This window comes from Biomphalaria glabrata, chromosome 6, assembly GCF_947242115.1.
Source record: "Biomphalaria glabrata chromosome 6, xgBioGlab47.1, whole genome shotgun sequence".
Taxonomy (NCBI): domain Eukaryota; kingdom Metazoa; phylum Mollusca; class Gastropoda; family Planorbidae; genus Biomphalaria; species Biomphalaria glabrata.
In genome coordinates this window covers 599352-612205 of record NC_074716.1, presented here as the reverse complement: position 1 = coordinate 612205, position 12854 = coordinate 599352, and the positions used below count along the sequence as shown (strand labels likewise).

Here is a 12854-nt window from a genome sequence, read left to right as displayed (position 1 = left end):
ACTTTTGAAAGCTTCCTTGTTTAGTAGTAGTGCTACACCATTTTTATGTAAGTCATCTTCTTTTTCCTTTCCAGAGAAGAGAAGGGTTTCTCCTGATTGCAGTCTTGTTTCACCGAATGTGTTCCATCGAACTTCACTCGTTCCCAGGATCTGTAGTTTGTAGTTGGCCATTTCCTTGGCAATTTGTGCACATCTACCTGGTTCTAGTAAAGTACGTTTCATGTTCCCAAGTTAAATGCTGCCTTCTGAATAAGGAAGTGTTTCTTTTTCATTGGTTTAAGTAGAGTGGTCGGCCTCACAGGATTCGTTCAACTTTCCCTGCATAGCTTCATAAGTCTCCTTTGTGGAGCTCTACTTTTGCCTGACAATGTTTAGTGTTTGTGTTTTTGTTCTGGTTTCTATAACACTATTTTTTTTCCATAGACAGGTTGTTAGCCAATCGCACAACCCCTGTGTCCCGGGGAGGGGGAGGCACCTTTTGTCTGGCCTCTTTCCTAACAGACCTGTCCGGCTTGGTAGTACCTGCCAGGAGTGATGAGCTCCCGCCGGTATAGCTCTGAGGGTCATTGAGGCACTCAAGCTGTCACACCACGGCAAGGTATGTGCATCAGGTGACAGCCCCAGTATGTTGCTGGTATATTTTTGTTGGCTGCTGGCTTCACTATCCCACCACATGTAAATTATAAGAATTCTTAAATTCTATAGACTATTTTCAGTAGATATTATTCCAAAGAAAAAGCTTTTTTATTGTTTAATGAAATTTAATAATAGTTGAATCTTTTTTTTAAACCATTATAAACACCCAAGGACATTTTTTTTTAAATTTCAGTGTACCCTGTAGATATAAGCTGTACATTCAGAATGGACAAGAGTATCTTTCCCTTTGCCTACAGAACACATGCTCATGGATTAGGTAAGAGTTAGAATTTCTCTCTTTTCTCCTCTTCAAGATAAACTATCTCACTTCCTTCACTTCCTCATGTCTCACACACTAACTAGAAAATGGATTAGGGTCTTCAAACTAGATCTATGTAACAGCCTTGTGCCTTTCAGTTCTCTTCCACCCTAACTATTGTTCCAGGTCGAGTCATCACTGGTTACCAACACAATGGTTCTTATCATAAGATTGGCAAAGGAAATCCACAATGGCCACAAGTGAGTTAGCTTGACAATATTATATTAACATTAAGAAATTATATGTAAAGACTAAGCAATATTTTCAAGACAATATCGAGCACTGTCTATTATATCCTTTGTATAGGCTTTTTACCCAGTGAAAGATATTATTGAAGTCAAACCTGGAGATGCTTTGGTATGTTTTTAGAATTCCTACTACATTTATTTTTTGTTATACATTCATTATTCTATAATGCTAGGACAAATTTGTACATTACTCCTTCTTCCCTAGTGCTATTAGAGCATGGAATGGGTTGCCTGAGCTAGCCAGGAAAACCAGTGACTTGGCAGAATTTAAGTCATTGGTTAATATGCATGATAAATGCATGACGCGTAGGACGTAATCATCTTCTTTTTTGAAGTAACGTCTGTATTATATAAGATAAGATAATGAAATTTTCAGTTAATGTGTTTTTTTTATTTGTTGAAAATTGAATTGTTGGACCTAATCATTTAAGAAATTACATCACATTCATTCTCTAGAAAATTGGTAAAAGTAAGATTGTTTTTTTTTTAAAGAATTTTTATAAGAAAAGTTCACTAAGCAATGTCTAGAACGTACTGATATTTTATGTTAAAAAAAACAAACTATATTGTTATGTTCATATGTTTAACTAGTTGTTTATTTCTTGTATACTAAGTGATTGGTTTTCATGTCTGTTTTAGGCAACCTATTCCATCTCTTTAGAGAGTATACACTTTAAGGCACTGCACATTTTAATGTTTTTTTTTTGTTTTTTTTTACATTGAATGATCAAATAAAAAAATATGATTGCTATTCCCAAGACATCACATTCTTTCATAGGTAAACAAATGTGTGATATTTATTTGCTAATTTCTTTTTTGTTTTCACTTCCTATGTAGGCTGCTAGATGTACTTATAACTCAAGTTCAATGGATCATACTGTTGGGTGTTGGGTTAGTGTATTGACTTTGTATTGTATTTTCACCTCATTTGTATTTATTTTCTAAATATGTGTGCTGATAATAATTTAACCATTAGTTCAATAATTATTTTATTATTCATTCTTTTTAAATGTATTATACTGTGTTTAACAAGTCATGAAAGGATTCTTTCCAGTCATCATCATTAATTTAAGGTTTACAAGTAAAGAGGGGGCAGCAGGGTGGCTGAGTGATAAAGTGCTTGACTTTCGCACCAGGGAATCCCAGGTTTGACTCCTGGTGAAGAATGGAATTTTTAATGTTGTGATCTTTGGGCAACCAGCTTTAATGGATACCTGTTGTTAGTTGGGGAAAAATAAAGGCGGTTTTCATTATACTTGCCACATAACACCATCGTTAACCAGAGACCACAGAAACAGATGACCTTTACATCATCTGCCCTATAGACCACAAGGTCTGAAAGGCACTACATTTTTATGTAGGAAAAACTTAAAAGAATTAGTCCTCCTGCACCTGCAAAAGAGCTCACAGCTCAGCAGCAATAAAGCTGGCTAGAAGAAGAAGAAGAAGGCACTAATGAACTTCTACAACTGACAGGAGATAACTTTCCCAAAGATGTCAGCGTTCCACTTCCACCAAATCCAGCACTTGAAGAAGCAGCCATAGGATCTCACCACCATTCTGGCATGAATCATCCAGATGAAGCCAATGGTTAGTTTTGTAGCATATAGAAGCAATTCAATTAATTGTTTTGCATTGTTAAATCTTAATTTTGTTTTGTTGTAAATAGATTTTTTTCTTGAGCAATTAGAATCATCATTTATTTGTATTACAAGTGATATATTGAATACACTGTCACTTTCCAGAGAACTTGTACCAAGACCCAAAAACTCAAGACATATTGATGCCTGGTGCTGAGCCTAATACAGTAAGTGTTTATGAAATATAAAGAAAAAAGCTTATCCCACAAGCTGACATTCAAGTTTTAGATGTACTAAGAAAATATTGTGATGGTTGCTGGTATTTTTTAAATTCAGTCCTGTGTTATTTCTAAACAATTCTTTATCCAAAACCAAATTTTTAAAACATGGGCTAACTTTGGAAAACATTTGTTTCTTAATCAAGATATTGAAATTTAAATTAAAGGACTTATTACAGTAGCATCTGGACATTTCTCATCATAAAAACATTGGGCTATATTAATTAATATTTTTATTAAACTTGCTTAAACAAAAATGTATACAATATATAAACAATGAAGTCCTACCTAGCCATGAAAAATTATTAATACAAGTGTGTCAGTAATCTAGTCAATTAATGTGTTTGTGAGATGATATTGTTTCTCTTGTCCTGTAACCTGACGCCTATCTATGTACAACCTATCCAGTTCTAGAAGAGGAGCTTTATATTTGCAAGTCATCTCCAAGTCTTGCTGAGTAAACTATAGTTACAGTGGTGTATATGACATACACTGAATAGTTAATTTAAAAAAAAATCATTTAATATATTTAATGCTATTCAATTATCTTGCTTATCAGATTAATTTGAAGCTCTGGCCAATGCTGCCACTGCACACCACATGTTGCTGTTTGGATGTGATGGTGAACCTTTTTCTACAGACAGCATCTGGTAAGTAAGAAGCTTTAATTTTTTAATGGTAAAGTTGTTTTTTAAAATAAAATCCAAATAGTAATAAAATGATTCTAGATAATTAATATATTCTATTTGTGACAAAGTGCTTGACCTTTGTCAATGACAGGTTTAATGGCATAAAGTTGCAAAATGCGAATGTTGTGTAATACTGAGTTCTTGCTTCCTGAGGTGCTCTTGACACGTGACAAGACAAATAGTATAAACTGACCTAAGTCCATTTCAGCAGACAAACATGAAGTTTATTTTACTACAATAATATATACACTGCACTCCTTGTTAGTGCTACAAGTCAAGAAAAAATAAACAATCCTATCCGCATAACAGCGGTATCAAAAGTATCCAATATATGTTAGTTACAAATCACGTCCGCATCTCAGCGGGTAACACTGTGTAGAAATATAGATTAACTAATACATGTCTCAAAAGACCACTGGCAACAACTGCCCACAAGTTACTTTCTAACTGAAATTACTACAGACTTTTCTAAGTCGCTACTGTCCGTTGCGGACTAAAATATTACTTGACCACACGGTCCAAAGAATAACACTTGACTTCTAACTTGACTTCACTTGTCTGCTTGACTTGACTGACTGACCTCTAAGTCTAACTTTATTCATTCTCCTTCCTGTTTTCTACATCAGGAATTCCACGTGTCTTTTAAACTCTTAACATGACGTGAACTTTAGATCATGCAATGTCAACTAAGACTGTGACAACCTTCTAGTTTGTAGCTAAAAATAAATAAGAATAACCTCCAGCTTTTGCTGTATTAGAATTATACTTTTTCTCTTTCAGGAACTGTCCACTAATGTGTAAAAATGGTCAGCCTACAATAATGTTTGCCTGCCTGGGCTAAGAATGCTCCTCCAACAGTTATGCCTAAAGGTAACAAATAAACAGTTGACATGTTTTAAGCTTAACAAACTGACTAGAAAGAAACAAGTTTTGTTTTTTCAAAATTCAGCGATAAGTGAAGACTTCTTTTTGAGCAATTCACTTGTTAATTGATGGTGGAATGGCATTTCTGAACTTGTTATTAAATGTTAATATCCTCTCACCCCATCAATATGTAACACTTTTTAAAAATTTAATACTATAACCTAGATATTTTTTTCTATGTACCCGAAATTGATTTTCAGATAGGATCTTTGCTTATGTTTTTGACAGGAAATGGACTTAAAAGAGCCTGGTAATGGTCCATTTTTAAAAACCTGCATAAAATATATTTCAAAATAATTTTTTGTAAAAACGCTATATTTCTCTTCAGCAAGCTGACAATTTAAAATGATTACATAATATTCTAAGATCTTTGATAAACCATTTTAGTATTTTTTCTTCTTGGCACTTTTGTGTTGGTGACTGCGCCTTGCCATTTTATTTCCAGAGTCTTGCACAAATACCTGAGACAGACACTTTTAATGTGGCATTCAAGACATGCATTCTTTTGTTTATCTCTCACTGCCACTGAGGCATGTACTAAGCATAAATGCAATTGGTGAAAACCAGCTGGAAAGGTTTAACAATAGGTTAATGACCTGTCAAGAACTATGTTAGGCTAAGAACATTACAAGCATGCTGAAACTCGGATATAAGTTCTCAGTAGTCCTTTTATATTATCATCATCACATGATGACAGGTCAGAGGGATTTATCTGTGAAGAAATTGAGTTAGGCATACTATTGTTGAAATGAGAAGATTACTGAAACTTTACAGATCAGATTATGCCCACCTGCTCTCCATTGAAAGTATTTTAACACAAGTAAGGGCTCAAGGTAGCAAATGTAATTTCCAAGATATAAGCTGTATGATCTGTGATAAAGTTCTGAGTTGTGTTCTTAGGAACACCTGACCAACTTAGTGGTAAAACATTGAAAGGAGGCTCATTAACATATGCAGTGCAGTGAACAAAATAGTTTGGCAGTAATGCATTAAGAACATCTGGGTTAACATTGACAAAAGAAATAGAACACCTCAACAAGATACACTGAGTGTTTCATTGGGAACGTTTAAGTAGGGAGAACTTATTCTGCAATTCTTTCTATTAATAATCCATCATGTTGCTTGTATCACCTTTACAAAAGGTTCCTTTTCACCTATTCCTTACTATTGCTAAAAAAAAAAAATCTAGACTTTAAAGTCAGTAAAAAAGTCATTGAAGATCAGATTTCTCCTGTCTCTACCATTACTTGTCAATACTCACACACACAACATGTAGGAATTAAAATTTTATCAAGAATGTCATGTTCTTTCTTTAAAGGTGTAGGTCTCAGGGTCGGCAGGAAAACATCAATTAAGACTATTGTACTCCAGGTACACTAGATTTTGAAGGTTAGTTTTATTTACTAATATATAAATGTAGATGAACCTATAAAATTGTATTCTATATAATTATTGGAAAAAAATTTAGACAATGTATTAGAATGCATTATGGGGGTGAGGTGGCTGAGTTGTTAAGTGCTTGGCTTCCAAACCTGGCGTCCTGGGTTCGAATCTCAGTGAAGACTGTGATTTTTAATTTCGGGATTTTTAGGGCGCCCCTGAGTCCACCCAACTCTAATGGGTATCTGACTTTAGTTGGGGAAAGTAAAGGCAGTTGGTCGTTGTGCTGCCCATTAACCATTGGCCAGAGAAACAGATGACCTTTATGTCATCTGCCCTATAGACCACAAGATCTGAAAGGGAAACTTTTCTTTATTAGAATGCATCATTGAAATGATTTGAAAACTCAAATTCAGATTTTTTTTCCTTATATGAACTTAGTCCTAGAAATTGATTAGATGTCATTTTGTCAACTAAATTGTTATTATTTCTCCTTCTGCTAACATTTTATTTCATTATGTTTATCTTAAACAATATTTCATTCAGTGATGTTATTCCATAATTTTTTATGTAACACTTCAATCTATTTTCTTTAGTAACTACCAATATATTTCAGACTCAGAACCTGCAGGTCACTCTGGACTTAAACTTTACACAACCCACCAAAAGTAAGTAGATTATCTTGAAATAATTCTCTTGTATTAGATTATTATTGATAGATTTGCCCCTCCTCACACCCCCCCCCCCTGGAAAAACAAAAAAACAACTGCATGTTTTGACACCTTGTATTTGTCATCTTCACTAGGCCTCAGTATGTTGCTGGTATATTTTTATTAGATTCTGGGGACTTCACCATTCCTCTACATACTAATTGTAAGTTTTCATAATTTTTTACAAATATTACATTGTCTGCTTAACAACTAGTTTATTAAATTTGAATTGTATTAGAAGATAGTGTGTGTGTGTAAATTATGTTAAACCTTTATGTATGATGATGGCCAATAGATTGCTATGAACATTGCCAAACTCATTTCTAATCATAACAAAAATAATCTTTAAAAAAAAATAAAGATTATAATTTTTATTAATTGCTGTTTTTTTTTAAGGATAGATTACTTATATTTATAGATTTTAAGAATCAAAAGTTTCTTTTAATTTTATTCAAATGTGGTTTTAATAAGGAACAGTGTAGTCGTATTTTTGGTTATTATGATTTTTCTCATACAACTTAAGGATCTAATCACAGATGAATTGCATAACTTTCACCTAATTACTTCAGATTACATTAATTTTCATGTGTTGGAAGTGAAATAAAATTGTGCAAGAAAACATACGGAATTCAACACATAGTCTTCCAATCATATTTTGATGATAGCCTGATTAAAATCTGACTGGTCAATCAAATTTCCTCTCATAAAATCGAAAGAACTTATTTGTCTTTGCCCTTCATAAAATGTAAAGAAGTTATTTTTCTTTGTCCTTCAGTGTATCCAGTAGACATCAGCTGTACATTCATGATGAACAAGAGTATCATCCCCTTTGCTTTTAGAACACATGCACATGGTCTAGGTAGGAGACAAAACACTGTCTTAAAATATCTCTTTGTAATGTCTAAGATTTTATCATATCTCTTCTAATTGTTATTAATTGTAATGTTCTTCAGGTACAGTCATAACTGGTTATCAATACAATGGAACGTATCATGAAATCGGTAAAGGAAATCCACAATGGCCACAAGTAAGTCTTAAAGTTACCATATTTGATATTAAATTATTCTAACATTATATGATCTTATACAAACTTACACTTAAAGTGCCACATGTTTATGATATGAAATAAATCTAAAGGCCTTCTATCCAGTGAAGGAAGTAATTGAAGTCAAACCAGGAGATGCTTTAGTAAGTCTGATCTAAATATTTACCAACTGTAATGTCAGCTTTTCTTTTTCTGAATTATTATTAAAGCTCTTATGGTATTTTTTGTCTAAATTTGAAATGTAACTTATGTTCCAGGCTGTTAGATGCACTTATAACTCAAGCTCGATGGATCATCCTGTTGGTGTTGGGTGAGTTTCTTGTTGGTTTAGCTTTTAACTCTAAAATTGAAACAAACTAACTAAAAGTAGTCAAAATTGCTGAAATGTGATTTCTGTTTACAAATTCTGTCATCAGCTACATAATTTATTTTTTAAAATAAAACATTCATCTGTAATATGGACACCTAATAAATAATTGGAGAAAGAAACAAAATTGACTAAAAAAAAAAGTAAAGAAAAATATATTTGTTGAAAAACTTCATCTCTAATATTAACTTTAAACATAAGAAAGATTAATCTATTTCAATTAAACCAATTTAGCATTGTTCACTTACTGATGATAGTTTCTGATGCAGGTCAACAGGCAATGATGAGATGTGCAATTATTACATCATGCTCTACACAGACAGTTCTGTGGCTGACCCATCAGGAGAATGTGCTTTCAATGAACTTACACAGCTGACTGGAAAAAACTTTCCCATAGATGTCAGCGTTCCTCTTCCACCCAATCCAGCCCTTGAAGAAGCAGCTATAGGATCCCATAATCATGCTGGCATGAATCATCCAGGTGAAGCCAATGGTAAATTTTTTCTCAAAAGCTTTAAACACAATATTACCAATAAGATTGCATAGTCTTGTAATGTTTTCAGTCTATTGTTTGTTGGCTTGTGTTGTACATGAACAGAGCAAATTTTAAAATGTTGTTCACTATTTCTGATTCTTTTTTATCTGTAGTTGACTTTGAAGACACACAGATATTAAAGATATTGATGCTGGAAGCAAGCCCTAGAAAGGTAAACTCTTTGTAATTGTTCATGGGACATAAGAAGAGAGTGAAGATGCTTACAAGGATTCTATTTTAATAACCTTTTGGATCAATTTAGTCATATTTCTCTAAAGTACTAAGAAATTGAATAAGGAAATCAAAATGTGTAATTTCACAACTGAGTTAGGAGTTGTCAACAAAAGAGAAATAGTTGAATATCTTAATAAATTGAGTTTCTATTTTCATATTTTTAGTTTCTGCCTTTATAAATAAACAAGTATTTCTACAAAATCTTTATTGTGTTTAAACATTTTCAGCTGGATTCTTATTTATGCACAGCTTACCCTGCACAGGATTTGGAATCATATATTTTTGAGTGTATATTCCACATTTTTTTTTATGATAAACATAGCCTCTTTCTATTCTTTAGAAGATTTCACTAATTTAATATAATACAGTATAGGCTAAATTGTATGTTAAGCAATACAGCAAACAAGTGACTGAAAGGTTATTAAGTACAGAAAATGTTATTTTAAAAAAAATCATGATGAAAGCAATTGACTTTTATTATTGATGAAGGCATAAAGTCTGATTTGTTGTTGAAATAGAGTTCAAAGTATATGTTTCTTTTTTCCTTGTTTTGCATTAACTTTTGGGTGCCTAAGTTTTTATCTTTGCTCTGAAGCCAGCCTTCTCCCCATCATTCCCATTTCTTCAACAAGAAGATAAAACTTCTCTTACAAACATTTATTGGTATTCTGTATAGTAAAGAGCTTAAATCATCGCTTGCCCTGAAGTTGCTGTTTGTCCAGACAAAACCTACTGCTGGCTTATTTTTTTAAGTATAATGGAAACATCTTTCTTAGCGAAAATTGAAACAAGTATATACTTAATATAGGATCTTATGTACATTATGTCATAGGCCTTTTTTTTGCTGATACCTCAAGTTAGTTTTGAAGACCTATTTTAACTCTGGGAACTCTGTAGTTACTGTTATGAGTTTGGTGCTTTTTATTTCAGATAAGTTTGAAGCTGTAGCTGACGCCAACAGAGCTCATCACATGCTGTTGTATGGATGTGAAGGTGAAGCCTATTCTCAGTAGCCAGTTTGGTAAATATTTTCATTTGTGCATGATAGGGAATGCAAGGATAGTCATTGTAGTGTGTTGGTGTAGTGGTGTATTGGTTGTGATACGGTGGTGAAATGGTGTTCTGTTATATCTGTTCATTATTCATTCAGATTTTTAAAAATGTTTCTTTTAGGAACTGTCCTGCAATGTGCAAGAATAGTCATCCTGTGATTTTATTTGCTCGGGCTAAAAATGCTCCTCCAACTATCTTGCCTAAAGGTACATTAATAAACTCATTGTTATTTTAATTATTAGTTATTGGTATTGAGAGAAATACATGCAATGGAAACTTTTTTTGGTTACTTAATGTTCTTTGTATTATCTTAGATGTTGGTTTGAGATTTGGCAACAGAACATTTATTAAAAACATTACTAAACATTAGTACTGCAAGTTCACTATGCTAGGATATTTACTGGTGAGGAAAGAGAATGTAACCATATACTTCACTATAGAAAACTTTGTAACATGTATTGTGTATACTTTTTATTTTGTATAGTTATACTGTTTTGTTTGGTGTAAAGAGATTTTATCAACTCTCTGTTTCTTAGTTAAATAACTGAAAACAAAAACCAAAATGTCTTTCTTATTAATTGAACAAATGCTGAAGATGAAGACCACTCAGGTTTGAAGATTTATGTCACACACAAAAAGTAAGTCAATCTGATAAAAATAATTAATTATAGGCTGTTGTAATTAGAACTTTTTTTTAGAGCTAACTTGGCTGTAAACTTCATTTTGTGTTTTCACAGGCAGCCATATGTTGCAGGAGTTTTTTTCTTGGCATCTGCATCGTTTACGATACCTCAAGGACATTCCTGTAAGTACAAGCCTAGTTTGTTGTGTCTCTATCAATATATCTCGCTAGTGGCATGGTTTTATCTGGTCACTTAAAACTTCTCCCATAATGTAGAATATCAGCATTAAACAAGACTCAGAAATGTACTTCATCATTGTTTTATGCCATTTTTTAAGAAATGTAAATCCTCCCCCCCCCCCCCCTCGCTGAAAAATAAAAGTGAAGGATCACTGTTTTATACCATTTCTTAGGCTCTGTTAGTCATTTTTGACATTTCTACAAGGCTATCCACATGGTTGAAGTTCAAACAACCTTGACCCAACAATTACTTTACTCAGTCAATTACAATTACCCACAGTTCTCCACAGTAAATGACAAGAGACCTACAGTTAACATTTAACCCTCAGAGACCTGCAGTTAACTTTTATTCTTTTTTTTAAATATTTAATATTTAATAATAATTTAATAATATTTAAGATTTTTTATAGAAAAAAAGGCTGTAACATTTGTATTAAATTTATTAACAGCCTTCCCTGTGGATGTCGGGCTGTAGATTTTCAAAAGAAAAAAGTATTTTTCCATTTGCCTACAAGCCACATGTCCATGGTTTAGGTGAGAATATCTTTGTTTTTTAGTCTAATATAAATAGTTTAGGCAAAAATATAGTTATGATTTTAGTGTAAAATATGTGCCCATGGTTTTAGAGGAGAATATCTTGGTTTTTAGTGTACAATACATTCCCATGGTTTAGGTTTTCAGTGTGTACTAATGACACAATGGTGTTAAGTTTTTTTAGTCATGTCAAATTTTGTTATCTTTAAAATGACAATTCTAAATATACTTGTTCTTGTTTAACTGTCATATTTTGTTAGCCCGAGACATCACAGGCTACCAATATAATGGATCCTACCATGAGATTGACAAAGGACACCCTCAGTGGCCACAGGTCAGTACTAGTCCATTCACTTATCTAAATACTTCATTCAATGTATCCCTGTAAATTTGTAATAGTTTGTAAAAATTAACTATTTCTTGCAATTAGTTTTAATTGAAACCATTGTCATGGGAAACTAAAAAAAATTACTTGGTGACCTTTTCAAATTGTGATAGTCAATTACAGTCTTTTGAGACCCTTATGTTGGACTGCTGTTTGGTTTGTTTGTTTAATATGTTTTAGACATTCCTTCAAAAATGAAGACTATTATATCTTTTACATCCTAGGTCAAACTTCATTTAATATAATGGGTTGATGGAAGGGCTGAGTTTGAGCTCAGGACCATTGTGATGATAGCCTGAAACATATAGCACATGACAACAATCATATGTATCTAGCACATTTTAATAATTAGGTTTCCAATCTTATGTCTTAAAATACAGAGAATATTTGGTTCATTTGAATTGTAGTATCAAACTGCTAATTGGAAGAAGCTGTGATTTAATTCTGAAAAAAAAGACTTATCCTATCATTTAGTTTTATGTTTGATTATTTCTCCTGCCACAAGATTTTTTTTTCTCCAAGCTAACAGTATTTTAACATACATTTATTATTGAGTCTACTTTCCTTCTTGCAGACTTTCTATCCAGTCACAAATAAAATTGAGGTCAAAAATGGTGACTATTTGGTAATAAGCTTTTTTTTAATTACTAATGTTTCAAAAAAACAATAGAAGTTTTTAAAATATAAATTTATATTGTTTATTACATATTATTGTAACAATTTTTGAATAAAAAATTATTTTATTTTGTTTTTTTTTTCACTATTTTAGCTTGGAAGATGTACTTATGATTCAACATCCATGGATTGTCCTGTGAATGTGGGGTAGGCTACAACAATTTTAAGTTTATTTCAGAATCAAAAGTACCAGACAAAGATTGCAAATATAAACTGTTTTTTTTTATTTGCTGTTGCAGGTCGACTGGCAATGATGAGATGTGTAATTTCTACATCGTGTTTTACACAGACAGCTCTGTGCAGGAGCCTTATGGAGAATGTTTAGGTAATTCAGAACCAGATTTAACTGGCAACAACTTCCCAGCTGATGTGAGTTTTCCATTACCGCCAAACCCTGCCC

General features: G+C 32.7%; 1 pseudogene; it reads left to right on the top strand.

Moving 5' to 3' along the window:
• Positions 1–12854, top strand: part of LOC129926651 (uncharacterized) — a 30472-nt pseudogene that overhangs the window by 8594 nt on the left and 9024 nt on the right.